Source organism: Dermacentor albipictus, chromosome 3 (genome assembly GCF_038994185.2).
Source record: "Dermacentor albipictus isolate Rhodes 1998 colony chromosome 3, USDA_Dalb.pri_finalv2, whole genome shotgun sequence".
NCBI classification, from domain to species: domain Eukaryota; kingdom Metazoa; phylum Arthropoda; class Arachnida; order Ixodida; family Ixodidae; genus Dermacentor; species Dermacentor albipictus.
In genome coordinates this window covers 60305273-60318020 of record NC_091823.1, presented here as the reverse complement: position 1 = coordinate 60318020, position 12748 = coordinate 60305273, and the positions used below count along the sequence as shown (strand labels likewise).

The window sequence follows — 12748 nt, the reverse complement described above, 5'->3', positions numbered from 1 at the left end:
GCACCGATATCATTAACAAACAACAAAAAAAGTATTGGTCCCAAAACGGAGCCTTGGGGAACCCCAGAGTACACACGCAATGGATTTGAAATGCAATCCTCAATCCTTACGGACTGTTGACGCATAGATAAATAGGCCTCTATCCATTGTATTACTTCTTTACCTATTCCTATTTTATCGAGCTTAAAAAGTAATTTACGGTGAGAAACCTTATCGAAAGCTTTCCTAAAATCAACGCTTATTACGTCTGTTTGTAGGTGTGCATCCATGTTCAGGTAGAAATCATGGAGTGTTTCTGTTAACTGTGTCACCATAGAAAGACCGCTCCTAAATCCATGCTGAATTGTGGAAAGTAACTCGTTAGTGTCAAGAAAACTAATAATATGCTTTGCAATAACGTGTTCTAGAGCCTTGCAGCAAACTGACGTCAGGGATATGGGTCGGTAATTGTTTACTTGCATACGGTTGCCACCTTTAAAAACAGGGATTACTATTGCATTGCGCCAGTCTTGCGGAAGTGAACGAGTTTCAATTGACATCGTATATATTATCTCTAAGTAAAAGGAAACCCATTCGGCATATCGTTTCAAAAATTCAGTTGGTAGACCATCCGGTCCGCTTGCCTTCTTCGCGTCTACTTCAAGAAGCAATTGTAAAATACCTTCACGGCTGACAATAACTGATTCCATTGCGGTCCTCATGTCGCCGTTCATGTATTCGCCTATCTTATCACCTTTGTCTGTCGTATAAACAGATTGAAAGAAGCGATTGAAAGCATCAGCTAAGTCTTCAACTAATAGCTATCAGGAATTGAGCACACAAGCGAGATGCTTGTGTGGTCAAGCGAAAAAGATTAACTCTCTTTTATTTTTCTTGTTAAGAATTAGAACCACCTGCGAAGCCACAAGAATACAACTTAACACGTTTACTGAAAATCAGTATCAAAGTTGGGATAGCGCTAACCATCCGAAAAAGTCTTTAAAAAGGCGTCACGATTGCATCGCACACCAGAGAATCAAAGGCCTCGTATACATAGGCGAAGCGAGATGCAGAATAAACACTGCTGATGCAGGGCAGTGAATTACATGTACTCAAGAACTGTGAAAATGCAGTGCAAATAACAACAAAGAACGCACGTTTATGTTTTCTTTGTGAGGTCTATTGTTAGCGACTTCTTTCACGGTGGTAGACAGCGATACAGCAAAGCCCAAGGAGCACAGATGCAAGCAAAAAGTTGACGTTCATGACCCCAACTCCTAAAGGCGCATATAAAGGTACTGGGGAAATAACCGGTTTGCGCGTCTAGTAAAATAGGAAGCAGAGACACAGAGAGAGAAAGGATGGATAAAAAAAAGGGGGGGAGGTTAACCAGAGGTAGTTCCGGTTGGCTTCCATCTACCTTGGGAAGAAGTACGTGGATAAAAAGAGAAAGAGAGCGGAAAGGAGGGAAAGAGAGAGGCATAGAGCAGTAGGAGGCGGCGTTCTTGAAGTCTGTCGTGAAGGCCCGTAGACCGCAGGAATCCTAGTAACGCAACTAAGGCCTTCTATGCGGATGTTATATGGGAGCACTGGCCTAGTGCTTTTAGTTCTGGCAGTGGACAATTGTCCAATTACAACATCACTCCGCACATCACTTGCCTCTCGGCGCTATAGCGCGGGTAGACATGGATATTGTGTGCGAGCGTCTCTTCACAGCTGCATGTGTCGCACGTGGGGCTGTTGCCCATTACAATAAGACAGTCTCACCAGTTGGTAAATGCAACGCCTAGCAACAGACGTTACAGCTAGTCTGTTCATGTCGTGGTACCCCAGGCGGTAGATACACCTGTGCACGTAAACGACACACGCTGAAAACATTCGAGTCCGACAGGGGCGAAGTACGTTCACGGAACATCAATCGCAGCCCAGCTGCAGCGTCTGTTCCAGAAAGCGGAATCAAAACACATTGACCCCTTTCATGTGCAGATAGGGCAGCTTCGTCGGCGTGGTCATTCCCGATGATGTTACAATGTCCTGAAACCTATTGAAAGATTACGTTGTGTCCCTTGTCATGGCTGCATTGATATATCCAGTTGTTCCAATGATATATGGCCAATTCTTTATTTGGTTTGTGGCACATTGGGCTTTGCATAATAGGAAGGAAGTGTCAACAGCTGCAAATACCCACTGTGCTGCACCGCATACTGCGCTTTAAAAACGCAGGGAAAGCAGTAATAACAGCAAAGCTCACACTTGACACCATTTACGAGAGCTTTGTCACTACTCCCTGGAGTAGGCTCACCAACTTATGCCCAAAGCGAGGTCAGTGCGCATTTCATAATACGACATCTCTTAAACAAAATGCACATTTAACGCACAAGTTGGATCATACGTGAAGCGAAACTTTTGTGAAGTGAATAAATGTCAGGCAACTGAATGAAATGTATACAATTTTGTTTATTCTCGTCTTATGCAACTTATAATCTCATGAAAGGCTGTAGTTAATGCGCTGCTCAGATCACAACCTTATTATCCTGAAGTCTCAAGAAATCTCTCGCTTTAATCGCATGCAGTCTTTATTACACGCAAGAGTATTGTTCACTTTATTGCAATAAAATATGGTTGAAGTAGCGCACCCCCTAAAATAAGGTGCACAATAATTTTTTCGATAAACTTGATATAGTTCAATTGCATATGATATCTCATTTTGATATACAATCGAACATCATATCAAATCTTGCGGGTGCAGGGGGAGCTAAAGGGAAAAAAAATAAAGGGAAAGGCTGGGAGGTTAACCAGATCGCAATATACGGTTTGGCACCCGGCGCCGGAGGATGGGAAAAAGGGAAGTTAAAGGATCAAGAACAAGAGAGAGTACAAGAAAATCATGGAGAGAATAACACATGCGCGAAATCAAAACACGTAGTATTTATAGTCGTTCACCTAGGCACTTATCCGAAGTACGCGCACTATCTTCTCTGCCGACAATGGATGAGGCCGCTTTCGCACTTTCTGTGGACGAATTGACGTTAGCTTGTGCAGCATTTCTCTGTGCAACAGATGCCACCACTACAATCAGCGTATTCAGTACGTACTTCGCACTCTGAGTAGATGTAGAGTTTTTGTTGCTTAAGAGTACACGGATGGCGCCTGTTCATGACTTTTGAATGTATAGACTTGTGGTGTTTAGTCGTACTTCCTTAATTTCATTCTGAGCACTGTTTTCTAAGAATAATGATAGAGCGTGCCTGTACAGGACACGATGAGTGCTGTTTGAGTCTTCTGGTAAGAACAAGACGACATGCAGCCAGTGTCGAGGCACACGCTTCAGAGTAGGCACATTCGATGCGTAGGATGCCTCTACAGATTGCCCTCATCACGCAAGACGGTGAATAATTCGTTGTCTGAGGAATCGTCACCAGTGATCAAGTGTCGCTCACTGCTCTCAGTGTCGCTACAAACGTTTCCCCGCTTAAATTCCTTGAGGTGTTTCTGGTGGAAGATGACGAGATTGGCGGGTACTCGAAGGGCTGTAAATACATCTCTGCAAGACGGGGAACGCCACTCCTCTGGTCTTGAAGCGAAAAAAAAAACGAGAAGAACTGTACAGGATGGTAACCAGTGTGTAACACAAACGTATAAGCGTTGGCTGCCGTGTGGGCTAGTCGTTTTCGTACCGGATGTCGAGCTCACCGAATCGTTTGGGAGTCTGAAGGTCCCGCTTCCATGACATTTCAGTGTTAAAGATGTTTCACAGCGTTCTCTTTTAAGCTACACTATGCTGCTCTCCGATGCTGGAGGACTCACCGGTTTTCCGTGCCACAGAAGGCGCTGTGATGACGACGTCATGACCGCAAAGGGATGACGATTCTGAAATGATGAAGCTAGTTTAAAGACAGCAGCGTAACCGCTACAACGACCTGAAGACAACGGGACGACGATGAGTGTATGACAATGATGGGGTGACGAGGACGGTATGATGGGGATCGGAAGACAGATATTGGAATGACAAGGCCGGAACAACCACGACCGCATGACCACAACGGTATGACAACGGATTCCTTACGACGCCCGTATGATGACGATGGCATTACAGCGGCGTCATAATCACGATTGAATGACGGCAGTATGATTACCATGGAATGACGGTGATGAAACGACGAAGGTGGTATGACGGCGGCATGGCGGCTATGGGATTGTGAAGAGTGTACGACGACGATGGCTTGAACACGGCTGTATGACGCTCACTGTAGTATATCGACGACTGTATACATGGCGACGATGACGGGACGAAGACGGCGTGACGGCCACTGTGTGACAAGAACGGGTTGACGATGACGGTGTGATGACGATGGCACAGACCCTTTGGCTTGACGACATACCCACATACCCATGGGATCTATACTGTCTGCACTACTCCCTGCACTATCTCCGCGATGGGCCACCACTGTGCACGGCGCACACGGCGCAACACCGAGAAACAAGCTAAGGGAAGCTAACGTCTTAAAATGATGACGGACTGAACGGCGTCTTACAAGAAAAGCACTCCGGATGCAAGTGGAGGCGCACAAATATACGGGAGGGTTACCGCTATTATGAACAGAGTCCGCTATATTGACCGCTGATGTCAGATGAATAACCGCGGGATGAAGTGGATAGCTTTGAACCGCAACCTTTCGAGATATGGTAACAAACATGGATAAGTCTAAGACACATGGTAAGACGTAGTGCAGCAAGGAACATGTGCCTTTCGGTGACAAATTATACAAGAGAGAGAAAATGATAAGTGAAAGGCAAGTAGGTCAACCAGGACTGAACCCTGTTGGCTACCTTACACCTGGGGGAAAGGAAAAAGGGAGGAAAATAATTTCCAGTGGATTAACGAAGAAGCAATTGCTGAGGCTGTTCCACTCCAACTTGTTATTGCTGCACCAACTAAGTTGATTAAAATAACCAAGCTTTGTGTGCTTTCTTTGTACTCATTCTATGGAGCTGTAGAACGTTCAAACATGTCAACGCTTAAAAACTTGTGGGCTTTTACGTGCCAAGACCACTTTCTGATTATGAGGCACGCCGTAGTGGAGGACTCCGTTGCATGCTGTTGTGTGGCGGCAGACTTTTACACCTTGATGCATCGGTATGCATGCACGTATGGCAGGCGCACGCACGCACGCTGCGCAAACACACAAGCGCAAGCGTGCACTGATGCACGCACATTCACAAGCATACATCACACATATACAGCAAGCCGTATTTCGTCATTTAGCACCGTAAGGTATCGGCTATTCCTGCCCCTTCACAGGCGGCTGTCAAGGCGAGAGACGCACTCGGCGGTGTCAAGTTTTCGATTTCTTTTTGGGGGCAAAGTGCCACCGAGGTCAAACTAATGCATTTTCCGCTAGATTGATCGAACGACCAGCCGCCTCTTCCTGTTCTTATGCTTGATTGTGCCTGTCAGAACGGTCCTGTCTCCGGAACACAGAATCGCTAACGCACCTCGTGCGGCGTTTTTATTCCGCTCCAGTTTCTTTTTACCTCCGCGCCGGCCTTGTTTTCCAATTACTGCCATAGGACTTCCTTTCAGAAGAAAAAAAAAAAAGAAGGAGGTCAGCCCACTAAACAATACGGCTCCGAAGTCATTAAACAAGCTGAAGAAAAACAATGGAATGAAAAAAAGAACTGAGCTGAAAATTGACGTGGAATGCAAAAGCTGCTGCGAGCCGCCGCTTCGTTGACGCCTGTCACAAGTCTCCGGTGGCTGAACGAAAGCATTCTGAGGGCGAGCTCAATGTGCCCGCCTGGCCGATCATGCCGTGCAACTTAACAAGCTGTCGCAAGGGGACAAGCACAAGAGCTTCTCAGATCTCGGCGCCAGGCAAATACCATAAAACCAGTTCAGCCTTACAAGCTAATAATCTTAACTACGGACAATTTGGCAGCTATCAGGCGTCATGCTTTGTCGCTGTAGCTTAATGTGCCCTGACATTTGGTGGTTTGAGAAGCGATATGCGGGTTGCACGGAGGAGGGAATAAGATCGTGTGTAACAAAGCCGCATAAACGTGCGGTAGTATGGAGAAGGCGTGGGGAAAGAGGTTGAAAGAGGTCTGCACACAAGCCCACACTTTAGCACACTCCACACACTTTAGCAGTTCCTGGTTTCTGCCAGCGAGTAGCATGTTGCAGTACGTGGCTGCCAACGAACACTGGCCTCTTGGTCATCCCAGGTGATTTCAACGCGCATCATCAGCTATGAGGAAGCGTCAAAATTAACTTCAGACACACAGAATGACGACAGCCCAATGTATCGGGGGAATGGGGAAGGGGGGGGGGCACTTGCTTGGACTTGACTTTGGTTTCAAGGCGCTCTGGTGCGGGCAGTGCAGCGTGCGCACACAGCGTTTACTCTCTCCCTGCTTCCGCTTTCTATTCACCCTTTCCCTTACCACCAGTGCAGTGTAGCAAACCGGACGCTTGTTTGGCTGACTGCGCTGCCTTTCTTATCCTTGCTTTCGCTCTCTCTCACTCTGCCAGAGAGCCCTTGTTCTCGGCAATTTTCCGTCGATGTTCCACGGTCATAATTTGCATGCTAGCTGACTACCAGTTCCACTGCGCAAGCGTCGATGAGTCAATTTTCCTTACTTCTATATACTTTTTTATATTACCTGTCACTGCTTATACCCTGCGGCGAGCTATACATACTCAGGAATTGGGGACGTTGGAGTCAGACTTGGTTGCTCGACCACCCGTGCTGCCCCGTTAGCTCTAAGATTGAAAATTACCGTCATGACTCAAACAGCGACATACACAAGGCACTATCTGCAGGTAATCACTAAGCCGAGCCAAGTTGATGCGAAAAGAAGTAGACATATACACTGACCCACGGTGCATAATTGCGCTGGTGTATATACGGCTCTTCTTCATTGAGCGAAGTGCTACCTGGACATAGCGTCAAAAATATTTGCCGGAAATTGCTTGCTCTGAGCACCACTCTCGAATGAGGCAAATGGTGAGCACCCGACGACTTATGAAATCCGGGTTCGGGCGCACTGCACCGCTGTCAGATGCGTATCTCTCTACGTACGGGCTGCATCAGCGGATACGACGGTGTGAAGATAACGCGATAAGGTTAACCCGAGGTGCCAGGCGTCGCACCGGTTGCGGCAAAGCCGCCCACACGGTTCATTCTTCAGCTCTACAATCAGCTCTGCAAACTGCAGCCGTGATCGAATGTGGATTAACTGACGAATAAAAAAGGAAAAAACAAGAAAATGATATCTTACGACGCCGACTGGAAAAACGATGTCGAGGATGTCTTATTTCTATTGCCGCTGACTGCAACTCCGCACGAAGCCGAGGAACACGCCGTAACGAACGGCAATTGTCCCGACTAACAAGAAGTGACGTGCGCAGCGTGTTTGCAAACAAAATAAAAAAAAGGTAGATGATGGAGGGAAGAAAATGCCGATGTCCTTTTTCAAAAGTCCACAGCCACGGCGCCCTATGCAAACAAGCGCCGCGGCTCTCCGCCCGTTCTGTTCAGCAGAGCAGACCTAGGCAATGCCGGTCCCTGGCTAAAGGCGCGTTCACTCTCCGTATATGCTTCGTCTAGCGGTGGCCACACGGGTGAAATGCAGCGTCGGCGGCGCGAAGTGGCTGCATTATACGCGAACTCCCCCCCCCCCCGCTCCCCCATACCCCCTACAGCAGTTGACGCGACACGCCCCATCTCACGACAACTCTCGTCGCGCGGCAAGCCCTAGCACACTTCTGACGCGCGGTCGGATCAGCCCAACGAGAGAGCGATTGCGAGAGTGCGTGAAAGAGAGACAGCGCATAGGAATTGAGCCGCCTGCGGGGTAACGAACGGTGCTTTATGCCGTTTGGTCTGCTGATCGCCGAAGGAAAGCCCCCAGACGGCCGCTCCGGGCGCAGGCATCCGCAACAAAGGCGACCGAGCTTCCTGCAGCCCTCGCTCTTGCGAAGGAGAGGTCTGTCCGATCGCGCGGAGCGGTCGGATGCGGCCTGGATTGCATCTCGCCGCTGTTACCGCGCTGACCGTGTCGATCACCGAGCGGACGTGTCGGCGGTGGCGGCTGCAGGCGTCGCGGGCGCGGACCGCTACTTAGCCGCCTTCGCGCGCGTGCGCTTCTTCAGCGGCGGAGCTCCCCGAGAGCCTGAATCTACCCTATATGTCGCTGGCCTTAACGTGCTGATTGCCGGCGGTAACCGAGGGCGAGCAGATGTTCTTATTTCCCTGCGTGAAAATGTTAAATGAGAAGCAAATCAGAAGAAGGAAGAAGGAAAGAAGGACGCGTGGCTTAGGGAAAGGTGATTGCAAAACAAGATCGCGGAAGGCAGGATGCAACAAAGAGGCAACAGACATCGCCGATTACGCCAGCTCTGAACTCATTTACTGCGACAGCAGCATTCTATCCCAGTGAAGCTCACCACCTTATGTTTGCTTGTCTGCTTTATCGTCAAATAATTGCGCTCACCTGCTACCGGGGACTCGACAAGAAGCTAGCGGTTATTGAGGGCCAGGTTGGGGGTAGAGATGTGGCCTTACAAGAATGGGCTTATCTTAAGCTAGGTTTTGAAAAAAGAATAAACAATATTTAGTATTGTAATTATAGTTATAAATGATTCCATATCACAAAGAAAAATGTCGATTAGAAAAGTTCTCATTTTATCCGCTTTGGAGTAGAACGGCAAGTTGGGCTAGTTGGTGGAAGTTCATCTTGTAATGCGGGAGTTACTGTGGTATAAACACACGGACAACAGAAGTAGAAATGGACAGGACGCGCAACATTTTCATTTCCCCCATGTAACGTGGTGTAATACACTGTACACAGGGTACATTGCCGACTTTGATCGTGCAAATCTATGGTGGTCACTAATGCATTGCATGTGTAACTATTCAGCTATGGCTACTCCCCCACCTACGATCGATATACTTTCCGCTAGCGGACCATCATGACGTCCCCAGGAGGAAGTGGAAGGAGTGTTGCTAGTTCCGGGAGAACTTAGCCATACAAAAGCTGGCGGCAATTGCTCCGCGAGAGTGACATTGATTTATAAAATGTAGTGGTATCTTTAACCCATCACCACACATGACAGATATGTTTAAGTTCCACTCGCAAGAACAGACTTTGCTCCATGACACGCGATTGTACAATGGCCTAATGGAACTCAACGAGTTTCGCGAATAGTTGCCTACATTCACTGGCTCATGACTTGAAGATCCACCTATTCCCTGGGCTAGCAAAGTGTAAAGAAACGCTTGAAGTCGCGTTTACCAAGTCATATTCGTTCCTAATTGGACGGGCCGACAGTCTCACTTATAACGCTTGTGGCTGTGAAGAAACTGTCTCACATCTTCAGTAGTACGGAGAGGCAGGTTGGTGTGTGCCGTGCTAGAGACAATGGAGAGCCAGCCACTGTAAGAGCAAAATATATTTGGACAGAGGTCAAAACGGTCGTGTGCGCTAATGGCATCCAGGGTACTAGTTCATTACTTCGGTATGCGGGCCTGCAAGATGGGCTGGGATAGTGACGTGTGCATGCCACCTCAATATTTTGCACCGATAACCGTTTCGCTACTCCTCTTTTGCCCTTCGTGTCTCATTAGGCCCCTTTTTACTTTACCCCGCGCAGGGTAGCAAAACGAACTTCTTGTGGTTAGCATCCTTACATTTTGCGTATCGCTAACAACTACATAGAAGACTAACAGTGAGGACGGAGTTCAGCTGGAACGCAACACATCTCGCGTCATCTATTCCATTTCGCCCCTGTTAGCTCGGCCGCACATTTCACCATCCACACTTTAGTTATGTACCACGGAAACCATTACATAATACGGCATCTACGCATTATGATACATAAACTGGAGCCACACTCCGGTAGCATGTTTTATTGTAGCGTCGTGTATCTCCTACCATTCACTGCTCTTTCGACTCTCGGAGATGGCACATTTTGTTGACATTCTTGATAGTATATCAACCTAAGCAATTTCACCGAGACTGCTAACTTCTCAACGGCACCGCAATACATGACAGGGTGCAAAAATCGAATGCATCCCGCCGAGGAAGCTAGTCTAGATCTGCAGTTTACCAGAGACAAAGAGAGAGAGAGAGAGAGAGAAGGTATTTATTATGAGAGAAAAGCTGAAAGGTTAGTCTGAATCAATGTTCTGATCTGGTACTTGGTGTTGGGGGCAGGGAATGGGTAGATTTTTGCTTACCTCTGATGGTGATGGATCAGCACAATGTATTTTCGTTTTCAAGCCCACTCTAACGATGTCCACTGTTCATTCCGTTTTACAGAGAACTTCTAGGAATGGATGAGACATTGAAACAACAGGTACAAAAAAGAAAAGATTTTCGTACTGTTCAGTGCTTTGTCGTAATACAGTGTTTTGAAAGCTACAGTCTCTTCCTTTTGTGTGGAACAGCAAACAGGTCACTGGCAGTTGAACTAACACATTAAAGGAGCTCGAAATGCGAAAGAAAGTGTGTTTTACTTCGCATACATGTCACAGCGTTTCTCGCGTGACTTCCACAAAACGCGATGCAAACATAGATGAACCGATTCTTGCCGGATGTCAACATCAGTCAAGCGCTGTCGGGACTCTGATCGGACAACAAGGCGTCCATGGCGCGCACGCGATCTATCCGCATTAATTGAAAAAAAGAAAATGAATTTGCAAGCGCAAAGTGCAGAAATGTAATAAATATATAGTAAGAGAAGCCAAATAAACAGACAAATAACACACACTTGACAGTATTTCTTTTTATCCTCTCACTTCCCTTCTCTTGAAATTCGCCCACGGCGTGTCTCTCGGCGTACTTCGCACGCTCACTGCGTTTGACGCGTCAGCTTTCACAGTACGGTTCAGTGCGCAGTCGCGTGCGAAAGCAGCTGTCTGTCAACGCAGCGGCCCGCGTGGTTACGCGCCACTTATGTTTTCTTCATCCCACCACCCCGTGCAGTGCAGCGAAGTTGGCGCGCCTCATTGACGGCACGCGTCAATTTTATATTCATTTCCCCAATTACATCCCGCAGGGACGTTTCGCCACGCACGCGGGAACGCTGACACCCCGCGTATCGGGTGGCAGCCGCATAGATCCATACAGCTGGATAGAACGCGCAGCAGCGTGCCATGCACGAGCCGGTGCCACTCTCCTTCACCTCAGGCTTCTGTCGCGCAGGTCTGAGCAGCAGCGCTCTTCATTCCGAAATCCAGCAAGCAAGCACATGGCAAGCCAGCCCCGTAGCTACACGGAACGTCTCCTAAGCGAAGGAGAGAAAAAATAAATATGGATGTATTAGAAAGAGATAGAAAAAAAAAGGGAGATCTCACCGGACATCTGCCGCGCGCGTGATCGGCCACTGGCATGACGGAACGAAGCCTACAATTAAGCTCAAGCGAGCTGGCGATGCGTGCTTTAATTTTTGCATACAGTCGCCGCGTTACGGGACACGCGCTCATTTGGAGCAGCGTGTCGGCCCCATGCACCTGTGCTTCGCCGGGGACCCGTCGCGCTGCCTCGTCCATTTAGCGTCGTTCACGACCGAAGTCTTGACGGGCGGGCGCTCTTAGCCGTCGTCGTCGGCATCGAGATATCCGCAAGCAGGGGCCCGCGCGCAAGCTAAATATATACGCAGGCGCGCTAGCAGATCAGGACGAACAACGAGCAGACGCGCAAGGGGACAGCTACAGGCTGCACGTATGCGCGCGCAGAGTTTCTTGGGCGCGCGGCGTGCGTACGTTAAGGGCCGCTGACAGCATGCATGCGCAGCCGACTGCCAAAAGCGGGACGCACGGTGTAGCGACGTCTATGGGCTCGATCGAAGCTATAGCTCGAGGAGTGTGTCGCGCTCAGTATTTCACTACAGCGAGGATACATGAGGCAGCGCGAATCGCCTTCCTCTTTGCTTTTGCTTCCTCCCTCCTTTCCCAACTGCCCACATACTTTGTTCGTGTACGCAACTGCTACTTCTCGGAAGAGCCCGTGAACCGCTTCGGTACGTGAGTGAGTCCTTTTATATTATTTGTGTGCAATGCCCGCATGCTCCCGTTCTGTCGTTAGCGCTATCGCTGTTGCAAACGCTCCGAAGCACCCTCGATAACTCGTCAGTCATTTCAACAACACTTGCGGATTTTGATTTGAATCCTCAGCTGTTTATCGACAGCGTCGAATAGCTTATTTTCGTTGATGATGACGCTTGCCCGGAACGTATTGCCTTCTTCAACATTCAGTTTCTACCCAATGGATGTTCTCTCTTAATACGCAGAATCTTCTGCCTAATTTTCCTTTGTTTATTGACTTGTCGAGACAGGCGTCTAGAACACAGACATTTATTACTTCTTTAAGGATGCTTTCAGGCTAACCTTTGACAAAGCCATGAAAAAAAAAGCCCCTCCCGCATCCCTTATAACTGGCTCTTTAGACCATACATTCCGCATACGAAGCTTGCCACTACGATTGGCTTCGCAGACCGAGGGCTTTTAAACATGGTACTAGCATTGAAAACGCTAGCAGATTTCATTTCAACTCAGTGTTGTTCAATATCCATTAGAACGCTGCGTATTCCGCTAAGCTTATTGTGGACGCCGTACAAATGTGGACGTCTGGTTCTAGCCCGAATAAAAACTAAAAAAAAAGAAGGACGGTGGCAAAGAAGGAAGCCAGTCAGAGAAGATATGGCCCCATTTTGGGCCAACCACGGGGGAAGGGTTCAGGCTTTATGGCTCCAACAAGTGCATGT

General features: G+C 48.2%; 2 protein-coding genes across 6 annotated transcripts in view; one reads left to right on the top strand and one right to left on the bottom strand.

Annotated features, from left to right (window-relative positions):
• Nucleotides 1-12748, top strand: part of LOC135898757 (salivary peroxidase/catechol oxidase-like) — a 133794-nt gene that overhangs the window by 15581 nt on the left and 105465 nt on the right. Inside the window, exon 1 of one of the 3 annotated variants that reach the window (XM_065427891.2) lies at nt 11708-12004. The exons of 1 other annotated variant lie outside the window; for it this stretch is intronic. The gene's annotated coding sequence lies outside the window, so the exon portion shown is untranslated. Of the gene's footprint in view, nt 1-11707; nt 12013-12748 lie in introns of those variants that run through there. One more of the 3 variants, XM_065427892.2, reaches the window with a different exon arrangement.
• The window catches only part of LOC135898758 (uncharacterized), a 139783-nt gene that overhangs the window by 107622 nt on the left and 19413 nt on the right, over nt 1-12748 (bottom strand). The window lies entirely within an intron of this gene.